The sequence below is a fragment of the Crotalus tigris genome, unplaced genomic scaffold, assembly GCF_016545835.1.
Source record: "Crotalus tigris isolate CLP2741 ecotype Arizona unplaced genomic scaffold, ASM1654583v1 scf7180000019065.834497, whole genome shotgun sequence".
Lineage (NCBI taxonomy): Eukaryota > Metazoa > Chordata > Lepidosauria > Squamata > Viperidae > Crotalus > Crotalus tigris.
This window is the reverse complement of record NW_024097356.1, coordinates 693,967-706,495: the sequence shown is the minus strand read 5'-3', so window position 1 is coordinate 706,495 and position 12,529 is coordinate 693,967.

Sequence of the window (12,529 nt, the reverse complement as noted above, 5' to 3'; positions counted from 1 at the left end):
GGTGGTACTGGGGGCGCCCCAAAGCGAGCCGGAGAAAAGCACTAGCGTTGGCAACCTTGCCAGCCCCCTCCCTCTTCAGACAGGCAGAGAAGGTATCCCAGCAGCTCCTGCTTGGTTACCTGGACCCTCTTCCTGTTGATTCCTGTTCATAGCGTCGACTGAAGACTTCAGTGGGCTGCAAATAAAGAGTGCAGAAATTACAGCAGTGCCGAACGAAAGAACATACAACCTGTATTCAAGATTAGGATCCTTGTAGCACAGTGGTTCTCAACCTTTTTAATGCCGCAACCCTCAACCGGTCGTAAGTCAAGGACTACTCAACCGGTCGTAAGTCGAGGACTACTCAACTGATGCACCACCGTTTGCAGAATGGGACTTTTGGCGGGCTCAGCAGGGCAGAGACAGCCTGGACAATTCCTATTGGCTTTGGAAAGCCAATAGAATTAGACTCTATTCAAGGGAGTCTATTCTATTGGCTTTCGAAAGCCAATAGAATAAAAGGGAGTAGCACAGCTAAGGAAAAGGGGGGGAAATGGCAGACTGTGTTGTTTGGCGACCCCCGTGAAATGGTCGTTCAACCCAAATAGGGTCCTGACCCACAGGTTGAGAACTACTGCTGTAGCAGCACCCCCACACACACACACACAGGGTCATGAGGTCACAGTTCAGATTGGCTTGGCAATCTACCCGTCCTTGCAACTGACCTCAGGGACACTGCAACTGCACCCACTCACTCATCTGTTGTGGGAAGAATTTATAAATGTATATAACCGTGAATAATATTATATAGGAATCATATGTTAACTCGGGGGTCCTCAACCTTGGCAACTTTAAGACTTGTGGACTTCAACTGGCTTTGCTGGCTGAGGAATTCTGGGAGTTGAAGTCCACAAGTCTTAAAGTTGCCAAGGTTGAGGAGCCCTGTGTTAACTAACCCAGGTCTCCACGAAGTTACTGATTGACAGGAGGGAGGGAGGAGCAAAGGTCTCTGTGGATAAGGATTTGCTGTCCTCCGCTTCCCGTTCAGTTTGGGATTCATGGCACCTTTTTTTTTTGGGTAAAAAGTTTTTATTTTCCATTTTTCATTACACTCTTACAAAATACTTCAGATAAAAAATAAAATAAATTTATACACACAACTTTTGGTATTGCTCACCCATTTCCCCCCAAACCGCATCCTCCCTCTAACTTCCTCCCTTACTTCCCTCTTCCTCCCTCTTCTTCCTCACCACTCTCCTCCTCTCCTCAACCTTCCTACTTGCTTCCCCCCTTCCTCCTTGTTGAGTCCTTCGCGGAAATGCAAGACACGAGAAGCAGTTGTAGTTCTCAGTTTTCTTTATTCTGCGTTCAGCTTACAAGTAGATGGCTTCAGCAGCTCCCAAAACCTCCCAGCTTCTTATATAGGCATTTCCCGGGTCAATGCGATACTTTTCCTGCGCCAGCACCCGCGCATGCGCACGGCGCTGGCGACAGCCTGTCTGGTCCCGGGCAGCTTTGCACCTGCCCGGGACTGCCTGCAAACGCCCGAGCCGTTTGCAAGGCTCGGGACATAACACCCCTTTCCCCCGGGCTAAAACTACTACCAACATATAATCATTTATTTTATGCAGTGTTCTGCTTCCCAGTGCTCCTATCGTTACCTGGCTTTTGTTTAGCCAACAATGTTATGTAATCTTCTAAGTATTTAGGAGATTTCCTTGCTCTCTGTGACCTTCTCAGTTCTGGGTTTCTGACAGGTGTTCCCTGACTGAGGGGTGACAACAGCCTGTTCCCCTTATCAAGCCTTGGTGCCTTCCAAGGACTTTGCCCCAATGCCTGGCCTGCTTGCTTGCCCACCGAGCTCGTCAGGCCAGGGCTCCTGTCACTTTGTGACCTGGTTGACCCACCTAGCTGTAGGCCCTCAGGCCCCTTGAAGTGATAGCCACTGCTGGGCGTTTCTGCAGACCCTCCTAAGTCCAACCAAGACCTGTCAGAGGGTTGTCCATCCCTTAAGTCCCATTCTGTATCCGGGCTTCTGTGGGATTCTGTACCTTCCCAAAATTCAGTTACTTCCTGATTTGGGCTAGAGGTGTTGTAGTCGGGATTTGGCTCCTCGACCACCTCCCTGTATGTTTGACCCCCTGTAGGCTTTGGGGTAAGGTCAGGCCAACTCTGGGGATTGTGTGCCAGCTCTCTTGCGGGGAATGATTTGTTGGGATGCTCCCGGGTATCCTCCGTGACTGGAGTGCTGTGTGATGTGTGTGGAAAGTGAGTATGCCCCCGGGGTGACTCCCTGGCTGGAGTAGGCGTGAGGGCCTGTTGTGTGGGTAAGCTCCATGAATTCCTTTTCGGAGCACTTGCGGAAGCTTGAAATGGGCCGTCAGTGGCTCCTTCAGTGGAGATGGGCAGCAGCTCGTGCCCTTCCCTTTGCTCCAAAGGGTCCCCCTCCCCCCCTGGAAAAGACCCAGGAGTCTCAGCTGGAAGATGCCGCCTAGGGCGGAGTTGGTCGATGTGCCTGCGCAGGACACGACCATTGTCCAGAGCTACCTCGTAGGATAGAGGACCCGTGACCCTGGAGACAGAAGCAGGGACCCATGTATGACCAGGCCCGTAATTGCGAGTCCAGACCGGGGCACCCTCAAGTAGTTGTCTAGGTGCCCTAGGATGTGAGGTAGATGAAGGCAATCTGTCCGGATGCAACCGGTCAAGTTTAGGAGTAAGTTGACGCCCCCAACGAAGTTCAGCTGGGCTTCTCCCTGTAGAAGTGGACGGTGTGGTGCGATAAGAAAGGAGAAAGTCAGCCAACCTGTGATGCCAGTCCCCGTAGGTAAGTCTTTTCAAGGCATCCTTTGTGATGCGCACCATACGTTCAGCCATACCGTTGGTGGACGGGTGGAAGGGTGCAGACGTGGCATGACGAATCATGTTAGCCTGTAAGAAAGCTTGGAATTCGGAGGAAGTGAATTGAGGGCCGTTGTCAGACACAATGACATCTGGAAGCCCGTGTGCAGCAAAAATCCCCCTCAGTACCGGAATAGTCTTTGCAGTGGTGGTGGATGAGACAGGTACAACCTCAAGCCATTTTGAATGGCTGTCAACAAGGACCAAGAAGAACTGGCCCTGAAAGGGCCCAGCGTAGTCAATGTGCACCCTAGACCAAGGGGACTGCGTTTCCTCCCATCTATGCACAGGAGCTTGGGGCATCTCTGGGCGAGATCGTTGGCACAGGTGGCATGCATGCACCTTAGCCTCAATATCTTTATCTAAACCAGGCCACCACAAGTGGCTGCGCGCAAGAGCCTTCATACGAACAATGCCAGGATGACCCTCGTGGAGGGAATCTAAGACCCTAGTCCTCATTGAGGTGGGAATGACAACTCTGTTTCCCCAAAGCAGACAACCCTGAGAAAGGGACAGCTCGTTCTTTTTGGACCAGAAACTCTGAAACTCAGGACTAGGGCAGTGCTCAGGCCAACCAGACAAAACCCAGGAACGGACACGTGAAAGTGTGTGATCTGTACCTGATTCAGCGGCAACATCCCTGTCACTAAGAGGGAGCTCGGGCAAGGCTTGGATTGATAGAATGTTGACAGCTGGCGCAGGGTCAGCTTCTACTACTGGCAGAGGCAATCTACTGAGGCCATCAGCATGGCCCAATTCTTTCCCAGGCTTGTGGAGTAAAGAAAAGTCATATGCAGACAGAAAAATAGACCACCTAAGCATTCTAGGGGAAATGATTTGGGGAGTCTGCTTACATGTGGTAAACAGTCCCAGCAGAGGCTTATGGTCAGTGAAGACTGTGAAGTGCCTGCCATATAGAAAGTCATGGAATTTTTTAATTCCAGCAACAACAGCCAGAGCCTCCCTGTCTATCTGAGCGTAGTTGCGCTCAGCAGAAGACAATGTTCTGGAGTAATATGCGACAGGAACCTGAGTTCCATCAGACCTGAGGTGGCTCAGGACAGCTCCAACCCCGTAAGGGGACGCATCACAAGCGATGCACACAGGAAGGGACTCGTTGAAATGTGCAAGTACACTGTTAGAAGTGAGCAAAGCCTTGACTTTGTTAAAACAACCCTCATGCGTTTGTGACCACTGCCACACTGCTTGTTTGTCGAGTAGCCTGTGAAGAGGCTCAGCTACACTAGCTTTATGTGGAAGGAAGGAATTGTAGAAATTCAGGAGGCCTAGGAAGGCCTGAAGTTCGGCCTTGGACTTTGGCCTAGGTGCTTCTAAAATAGCAGTTAGTTTGGAGTCAGCAGGGTGAATCCCAGCAGCATCAATTTTGAACCCCAGAAATTCAGTAGAAGGCACCCCAATCTTGCATTTGTCTTTTTTGAGCTTGAGGCCTGATTTCCTGAATCTTAACAGAACAGCCCTGAGCCTTTCAGCTAGAATGTGTGTGGAGTCTCCTGCAATCAAGACATCATCAAAGTAGGGGCAAACCCCTGGTATATCTCGTAGTGTGTTTTCCATTACGCTTTGGAAAATCCCAGGAGCGACATTCACTCCAAACTGTAGCCTTTTTACCTTGAAGGCCCCTCTGTGGGTCACAATAGTCTGAGCTATAGGAGCATCATCATCAACAGGCAGCTGTTGATATGCTTGAACTAGGTCAAGCTTTGCAAAAACACGCCCCCCCTTGAGGGAGGCCAGGATGTGACTGACCACAGGAACAGGATAGGCATGTTGCTGCAATGCCTTATTAAGAGTGCATTTGTAATCAGCACAAATGCGAATGTCCCCATTTGCCTTTAGAGGCGTGACAATGGGGGTCTCCCAAGGACTGGACTCAACAGGTTCTAGAATTCCCTGTTGGATCAGTTTGTCTAACTCAGTGTCAATTTTACTCTTTAAAGCAAAAGGGACCCTTCTTGCTTTAATTCTAATGGGAGTGACAGTGGGGTCTAGCTTTAAGGACACAGGGGGTCCTTTGAATGTGCCCAGCTGGGGGCTGAAAACATCTGCAAATTCTTTGCAGACTTCCTGTAGGTCGAGTGTTTGTAAACTGTTGAGTCCTGTGACGTGTATCCCCAGGGCTCAAACCAATCGAGTCCTATGAGACTCGTTCGTTCACCCCCTACTACTAATAAGTCTAGTGGACCTTCAAAACTCTTGTATTGCACGTTAAGGGTGGCCTCCCCCTTAACACACACTCTTGAATTTTGAAAATCTGTTAACACAATGTCAGAAGGCCTTAACTTGGCCTGAGTTCCACTACCGGAACAAATCTTCCTAAATGTATGCAAGGAGATGATTGAAAGGGCAGACCCTGTGTCTAGTTCCATAGATAATGGAACCCCTTGTAGCTTCACCTTGAGTGACAGCTTTTTCTTAATGGGCTTGTGTGTGCCTGTCCTAAGGATGCTTCTTCGCGAAGCGCAAAAACCTACCCTATTCTGGCTGGGGAATCTGGTACCTTTCAGGCGCAGTTCTTCCTGAGGTTGTACCTTTCGTCGGCCCAGACACACAGCTGCAATGTGTCCTTGTTTGCCGCATGCCCGGCAGGTAGCAGAGCGGAACTTGCAGTCGGTTCTCCTGTGGCGACCTCCACAGCCGATGCACTTGAGTGGAGCTGAAGAGCTTCCCTTCTGATTTCCTTCCGTCGTGGGGTGGAGACGATCGACTTCCTAGTCCAGATCCTCCTCGGAGTTTCCCTGGACGTCTTCCTGGTGCACGGATGCAACCTCTGGACTGTTTCTGATCGGCCGCATGTTCTTGACGGCGCCGCCTGCTGCTTCTTCTGCGGTGACTTCTCTTAAGGCATCTTAGAAGGACAATTCTTCTTTAGCGAAAAGTCTCTGTTGTAGATCTCGATGCCTTAACCCGCACACGAATCGGTCCCTCAGTCGTTCTTCGAGGTCCTTGAACTCGCAGTGCTTGGCGGCCTTCCTTAATGCGGCGATGTATTCTTTGGCCGACTCACCGGATCGTTGATCCCTCTGCTCGAAGGTGTGGCGCCATGCGATGACGGACATCTTGGGCTGGAAGTGCTCCTTCAGTAGCTTCTTCAGATCTGCGTAGCTGACAGACTCTACTGGAACAGGTGCTGCAAGGTTTTCTGCGATTTCGAAGGCGTCTTGACCGCAAACACAAAGCAGGGTGGCAGCCTTCAAGCTCTCTTCCCTCACTTGGTTTGCCTTGAAGTAGTTCTCCACCCTGGCTACGTAGGACTCCCACCGCTCTGGATGTGAGACGTCGAACTCCGAAAGCCTTCCAACTTTTGCCATCTTCAGGAGACGGGTCTATCAGCCAGCCTACCCCCGAATGCGCACTGGATTGGTGAGTAGCTGCCGAGTCGACACCGTTCCGCCGCTCAGGACTCACTTGGGTAAGCTTACACTTCTTCCTTTCCAGGCGATGTAAGGCATCCCATCCTCGTCGCCAGTGTTGAGTCCTTCGCGGAAATGCAAGACACGAGAAGCAGTTGTAGTTCTCAGTTTTCTTTATTCTGCGTTCAGCTTACAAGTAGATGGCTTCAGCAGCTCCCAAAACCTCCCAGCTTCTTATATAGGCATTTCCCGGGTCAATGCGATACTTTTCCCGCGCCAGCACCTGCGCATGCACACGGCGCTGGCGACAGCCTGTCTGGTCCCGGGCAGCTTTGCACCTGCCCGGGACTGCCTGCAAACGCCCGAGCCGTTTGCAAGGCTCGGGACATAACACTCCTACCTTCTCATCCCACTCCGGATGCGGTCCAGGGAAAATGCCCGACCCATTCCTCTCTCCAAATTACAACATCAATATTATATACAATAAAACTATTTCTACTTATCTGACCTATTTAACCTCCAACCCACCCTTCCCTCACCCTCCTCCCCCCACCCCCTCCTCCCCGACTTCCCAGAGCCAAGCACAGGGCACCTTTAGGCAGAGGCCACAATCTCTCTTTCCAAAATCGGATCCAGGAATCGCGACTTCCCACCCAAACTGCCCTGATGGGGTGGGCAGTGGGCCAGAGTTGCAAGAGGGAGGGGTTCTTTCCCGGCGAGCAGAAGAGCTAGAAGCATGGGGTCTTTGGTGTGCAGAAAGGAAGCACAGAGGGATCCTCCCTAGCAGTTCACAGGGTATGCCTAGTTAGTAGTTATGTGGATAAGTGCTTTAGCCTGGCAAGATTCTGTCTCTAGGAGAGCAACAATAAAGACATTGCTCAGAAGTAGCTCCTTCTGTCGTTCTTGACTCCTTGGGCTCGACGCTTCTGGAGACTCCTGTAAACTATTTTTTTCCTGGATCTTCTGTTTTTGTTGACATGCAAATAGCCCTCTGATGGTGGCCTCTGCTGCTCCCTCCCGGCCTACATTTCATGGGATGGGTGAGCAAACCTGGAATTGCTCCCTGTCAGTCCCCTGAGGGACCCGACTCATCTGTGCTCCGGGTCTCTTAAGGCTCCATCTCTTGCCCCCACCCCCTTGGGCAGGGGTAGGCACCCTTGACTCTTTTATGACTTGTGGACTTCAACTCCCAGAATTCCTGAGCCAGCTATGGGTAAGTTCTCGCTCTGCTTTGGGGGCAAAGGGAGGAGGGAGGAGGAGGAGGAGGAAGAGGAGGAGGAGGGGGAGGAGGAGGTGTGCCAAGAAGAAGAAGCCCTGCTGGCCAGTCTGGAGGCCTGGTCAGGATCCTCTGGTCTCTCCCCCCCCCCCAAATCCTCCATCTTTGTTGCCAGGGCAAGTCTAGGATGCCTCCCATCATCATTGAGAAGTCCTTCCTGAAAGTGAGTCCCTTCCGCTGCCAGCAGGGGGCACCAGAGGCCCTCTGGTTGTGGCTGCTGCTCTCCTGCCTGCCAAGTAGAATCAAAGGAAGTTCCACAAAAGAAACACCCATGTGTAGGACTGCACTGTTGTGCATGCCAGATCATGTGGTCTCCCTCGCCCAGGATCTTTGGTTCTGCTTTGGTTCTCATCCAGTCACAGCTCGGCCTCAAAATAAAATAACCCCCTCATTATTTGAGAAGAACGTGTTATGTCTGCGGCCCAGGACATAACAAACATTTGTTTGTTTGTTTGTTTGTTTAATTGGTTTCCTGCCCATCCCGTCTAGAGATGACTCTGAAAAAGCCCAAATCTTGTAGACCCCCTGCATATCATTCCCAGTCAGTTCACCTTCTCTAGTGGAGGGAGGGACCCCCCAACCCACCCACTGTTCACTAGGCAGGTGGCAACTTCAGGGAGAAAAACGTCGTGACGGTCTTCCTCTTCCTGGATCCCTTTTCCTCGCAGGAAGACTGGTGCCAGAGCCAGATTGAGGAGCCAGGATCAAACCAAGAAGTGGGAACAGTTGGGGTGCCTCTCCCCACAGCCTGGGAGTCTGATGCCCCTTGAAGCCTTGGGGGCAGGAGGGTGGGGGGCTTCAAATATGGGAACAACCAGTTCTCTATGTGGGTGCCACTTCTTCTGGAAGTCCATTCTGGACCTGGGCAACAAAAATTAGCTACCAGTTCTGCCGAACTGGTGCGAACCGGCTGAATCCCACCACTGGGGCAGGATCAGAGGGGTGCTGGTGCCATTTTGAGGATGCTTTTCAACAGTAGTATCCTTGGAAGGACCATGGCGCAAGTGGGCAGTGGGTGGGTTGGGGAAAACTCAGCTCTGTTCCTGCTGTCAGAGCTGGGTCATCAGGCAAAGCCAGGAGAAGGTTGAATTCTTTGGGCAGGGCAGACTGGCGGAACCTAGCAAGTGCGTTTTCTTAATCCGAGTCCACTGTGTTGTGTGAACCCAGCCAGGAGGTTGGATAAAGAGCTGGGATTCACCCCAGAGCACCTTCTCATCCATCTCTCCTATCTGCAAGAAAACCACCAAGCTCAGAGAACACCACAGTGTGCTGCAGACACCAAAAAAGCCAACACAATCCTTGGTTGAATAAACAGAGACATAGAGTCAAGATCACATGAAGTGTTAATACTGCTTTATAAGGCCTTAGTAAGGCCACACTTGGAATACTGAATCCGGCTTTGATTGCCACAATATAAAAAAGACATTGAGATCTTAGAAAGAGGGCAGAGAAGAGCAACAAAGATGATTGGGGGACTGGAGGCTAAATCATACAAAGAACGTTTACTGGAATTGCATATGTCTAGCTTAATGAAGAGAAGGACGACGGGTGACATGATAGCAGCCTTCCAATATCTCAGGGGTTGCCACAGAGAAGAGGGGGTCAACCTGTTTTCCAAAGCGCCTGAAGGCAGGACAAGAAGCAACGGATGGAAACTCATCAAGGAGAGAAGCAACCTAGAACTAAGTAGGAACTTCCTGAAAGTGAGGACGATTAATCGGTGGAATGGAAGTTGCCTCCAGAGGTTGTGGGTGCTTCATCACTGGAGGCTTTTAAGAAGAGACTGGACAGCCACCTATCTGAAATGGTATAGAGTCTCCTGCTTGAGTAGGGGTTGGACTAGAAGACCTCCAAGGTCCCTTCCAACTCTGATGGTCTATCTTCTATATTTCTCCACTCCACAAAACCCTCTCCCTTCTAACACTGAGGATAGCACTTAGCAAGCAATAGCACTTAGACTTATATACCACTTCACAGTGCTTTCCAGCCCTCTCTAAATGGTTTACATAGTCAGCCTGTTACTCCCAACCATCTGCGTCGTCATTTTACCGACCTCAGAAGGACATAAGGCTGAGCCAACCTTGAGCTGGTGAGAATCAAACTGCCAAACTGCTGGCACTGGGAGTCACCAGAAGCAGCCTGCAGTGCTGCATTCTACCAGGGCTCTAGGATGCTACCTTGCTGAATCACAAAACATCTGCAAGAAAACAACCAAACTCAGAGACCACCAAGAACCCCACACTCCAGCCCTGAACTACAAATATTTTCCACTGTTAGTCCTGTTGAAGGAAAAGACTTCATCCTGGTTCAGTCCAAGCCGGGAATAAACAACATGGCAACTGCTTTAGAAAGAAGGTTGCAGTTTATTGAAGAGGAGAGCCAGACAGGAAGATGGCTCTGGAAGAAAAGAGAGAGAGAGAGCACATGTAGGGAGTGGGTTTTTATACCCTCTGGGGCTCTGGAGATTGTTTCCTGTTCCTGTTTGAGGCTTTGTATTTCCTGTGTCATGCATTTTGACCTGAGTCTGAGTGTGCCCCTTTGGCATCTCTGGGTTAATCCTATTAGGTCCTGTCTTAGAGTTTGGGTGGAGTATGTAGATTTTAAGTCTCTTTGTCTTTCTAAGCTTTCTAGCTGGAGGCCTCCAACCTTCCTGAATGGATTATCACATCTGCATTTCTACAGAGCTGGTTTCTGCTTGGGGGAAGGGAGACTTGGGGCTATTAAGAAAAAAAAATGGGCATGCTTTTCTGCCTCTTTAAGATCCTTTGAGGAAATATATTTTTCTGCCCTTTTAATAGTTCCTTCTCTGGGGGGCTGACTTTCCACAGTCCCCAGAATTCCTTAGCGACTACACGGACCAAGAACTTTGCCTTGACCAACTCTCAAAGGAGTTCCCTCTGGTGTAAGCAGCCAGTGCTTCTCTACATCATATAAATGTCTTGTCTGGTGGAAATTGCAGGGTCTCTTCCTGGAACAGGGAGAAGGGCTTTCTCCTTCAGAGCTTCTTAGCTAAGTTGTAAGGGATTATTCCCAGGGCTTTAGCCTGACTCGGCCTCTTCCAAGAACAGTAACCAAACACTCTTTAAATCGGCCGTATTTCCTGTGTGAAGAGTCCCCCTGCATCCATCTTTATCAAGGTAGTAGCTGCATGTGGTCTGGGTTATGTGAACGGATGCATTGCGGTGATACTGAAAAAAGGAAAGCGTGCAAATCAGAAAAAAAAAGTGGGATAAAGGATCTTCTAGCCAATTTGAGTGCCTTCAAGTCCCCAGGTTCTCCAGAGGACCCTCCTTCCTGCAGTATATTGAAGGAACTGGCTGAATAGATGTCAGGAACTCCTGAGAACTTTTGGAGAAATAAGAGAGGTATTTTGATTTCCTTCCACTGAGTTGTGTCTGTTACTGAATAGGTCCCTGCTGTTTTCTTGGCAAGGTTTTTGCCATTGCCTCTTTCCTGGGGCTGAGAGAGGAGGACTGGCCCAAGGTCATCCAGCCGGCTTGGTGCCTAAGGCAGGTCTAGGACTTGGCCTTTTCTGAGGGGGGGAGGAGGAGAAGGCTGGCCAAGATAGATTAGAACAGGGGTCTTCAAACTTGGCCCTTTGATGACTTGTGGACTTCAACTCCCAGAATTCCTCAGCCAGGCACACGTGCCTGGCTGAGGAATTCTGGGAGTTGAAGTCCACAAGTCATCAAAGAGCCAGGTTTGAAGACCCCTGGATAAGAATATCTCTGCAAAGCATCAGTCGAATTCATATCCTCAATCATGGATTATTTCTTGATATCAACTTAATTTAAATGGTCACCCTGCCCTCCTCACCCCACTGGCTGATTGGGGAGATCTGGGAACTGGTCCACACATCTTAAAGTTTGAGGGTAACATTTGAGCAGTTTTTTAAGGTATTAATGTCTGTTTTCCCCCCCCCCAGGAGTGGGAGTTATTGGCATGTATTATCTCAATCTTGCCGACGGAGGCTGCTTTCAATGCAGCCAATGAACAAACACCAATTTGCAGGTGACCCAGAGAGGCCTCTGAACATTAGAGTCTGAGACAGAATGAGAAGGGAAAAACTGAAAATGTCTAGACCAGCTCGAGCTGTGGGCTGAAATGTGTACAGTGGAATTCATTTATGATAGGTAGATGATAGATAGGTAGATAGGGAGAGAGAGAGAGAGGGAGAGAGAAAGAGAGAGGGGGGAGAGAAAAAAGAAAGAAAGAAAAAAAGAAAGAAAGAAAGAAAGAAAGAAAGAAAGAAAGAAAGAGAGAGAGAGAGATTAAAAAGAAAGAAAGAAAGAAAGAAAGAGAGAGAGAAAGAGAGAAAGAGAGAGAGAAAGAAAGAAAGAGAGAGAGATTAAAAAGAAAGAAAGAAAGAAAGAAAGAGAGAGAGAGAGAGAAAGAGAGAAAGAGAGAGAGAAAGAAAGAAAGAGAGAGAGAGAGAAAGAAAGACAAAGAGAGAGGGGGAGAGAAAGAAAGAAAAAGAGAGAGAGGAGACTAAAAAGAAAGAAAGAAAGAAAGATTAAAAAGAAAGAAAGAGAGAGAGAGAAAGAAAGAGAGAAAGAGAGAGAGAAAGAAAGAAAGAAAGAAAGAAAGAAAGAAAGAAAGAAAGAAAGAAAGAAAGACAAAAAGAGAGGGGGAGAGAAAGAAAGAAAAAGAGAGAGGGGGGGAGAGACTAAAAAGAAAGAAAGAAAGAAAGAAAGAGGGGAGGGAGAATACGCCCCTCATAATGAATTTAATTCTGGAGGGAACCAACATGATAAAAACACAACAGAACCAATTCTAAAAACCCCTTAAACCTTTCTTTAGCAAAATAAAGCATTCGGGATCCACTAACATCCCGGCCCCAACACCTGGACAGAGGGGACGAGCTCTTCAAGGCATCTGAGAGGCCAAAAGGGTCAGGGCTGTCCGCAGTTCAGAGGGAAGTTGTTCTATCAGGAGGTGCCACAAAAGAAGGTCCTGCTAGAAGCTTTAGCTTCACCGAGGGAACCCAGAGGTTGCCCACCCT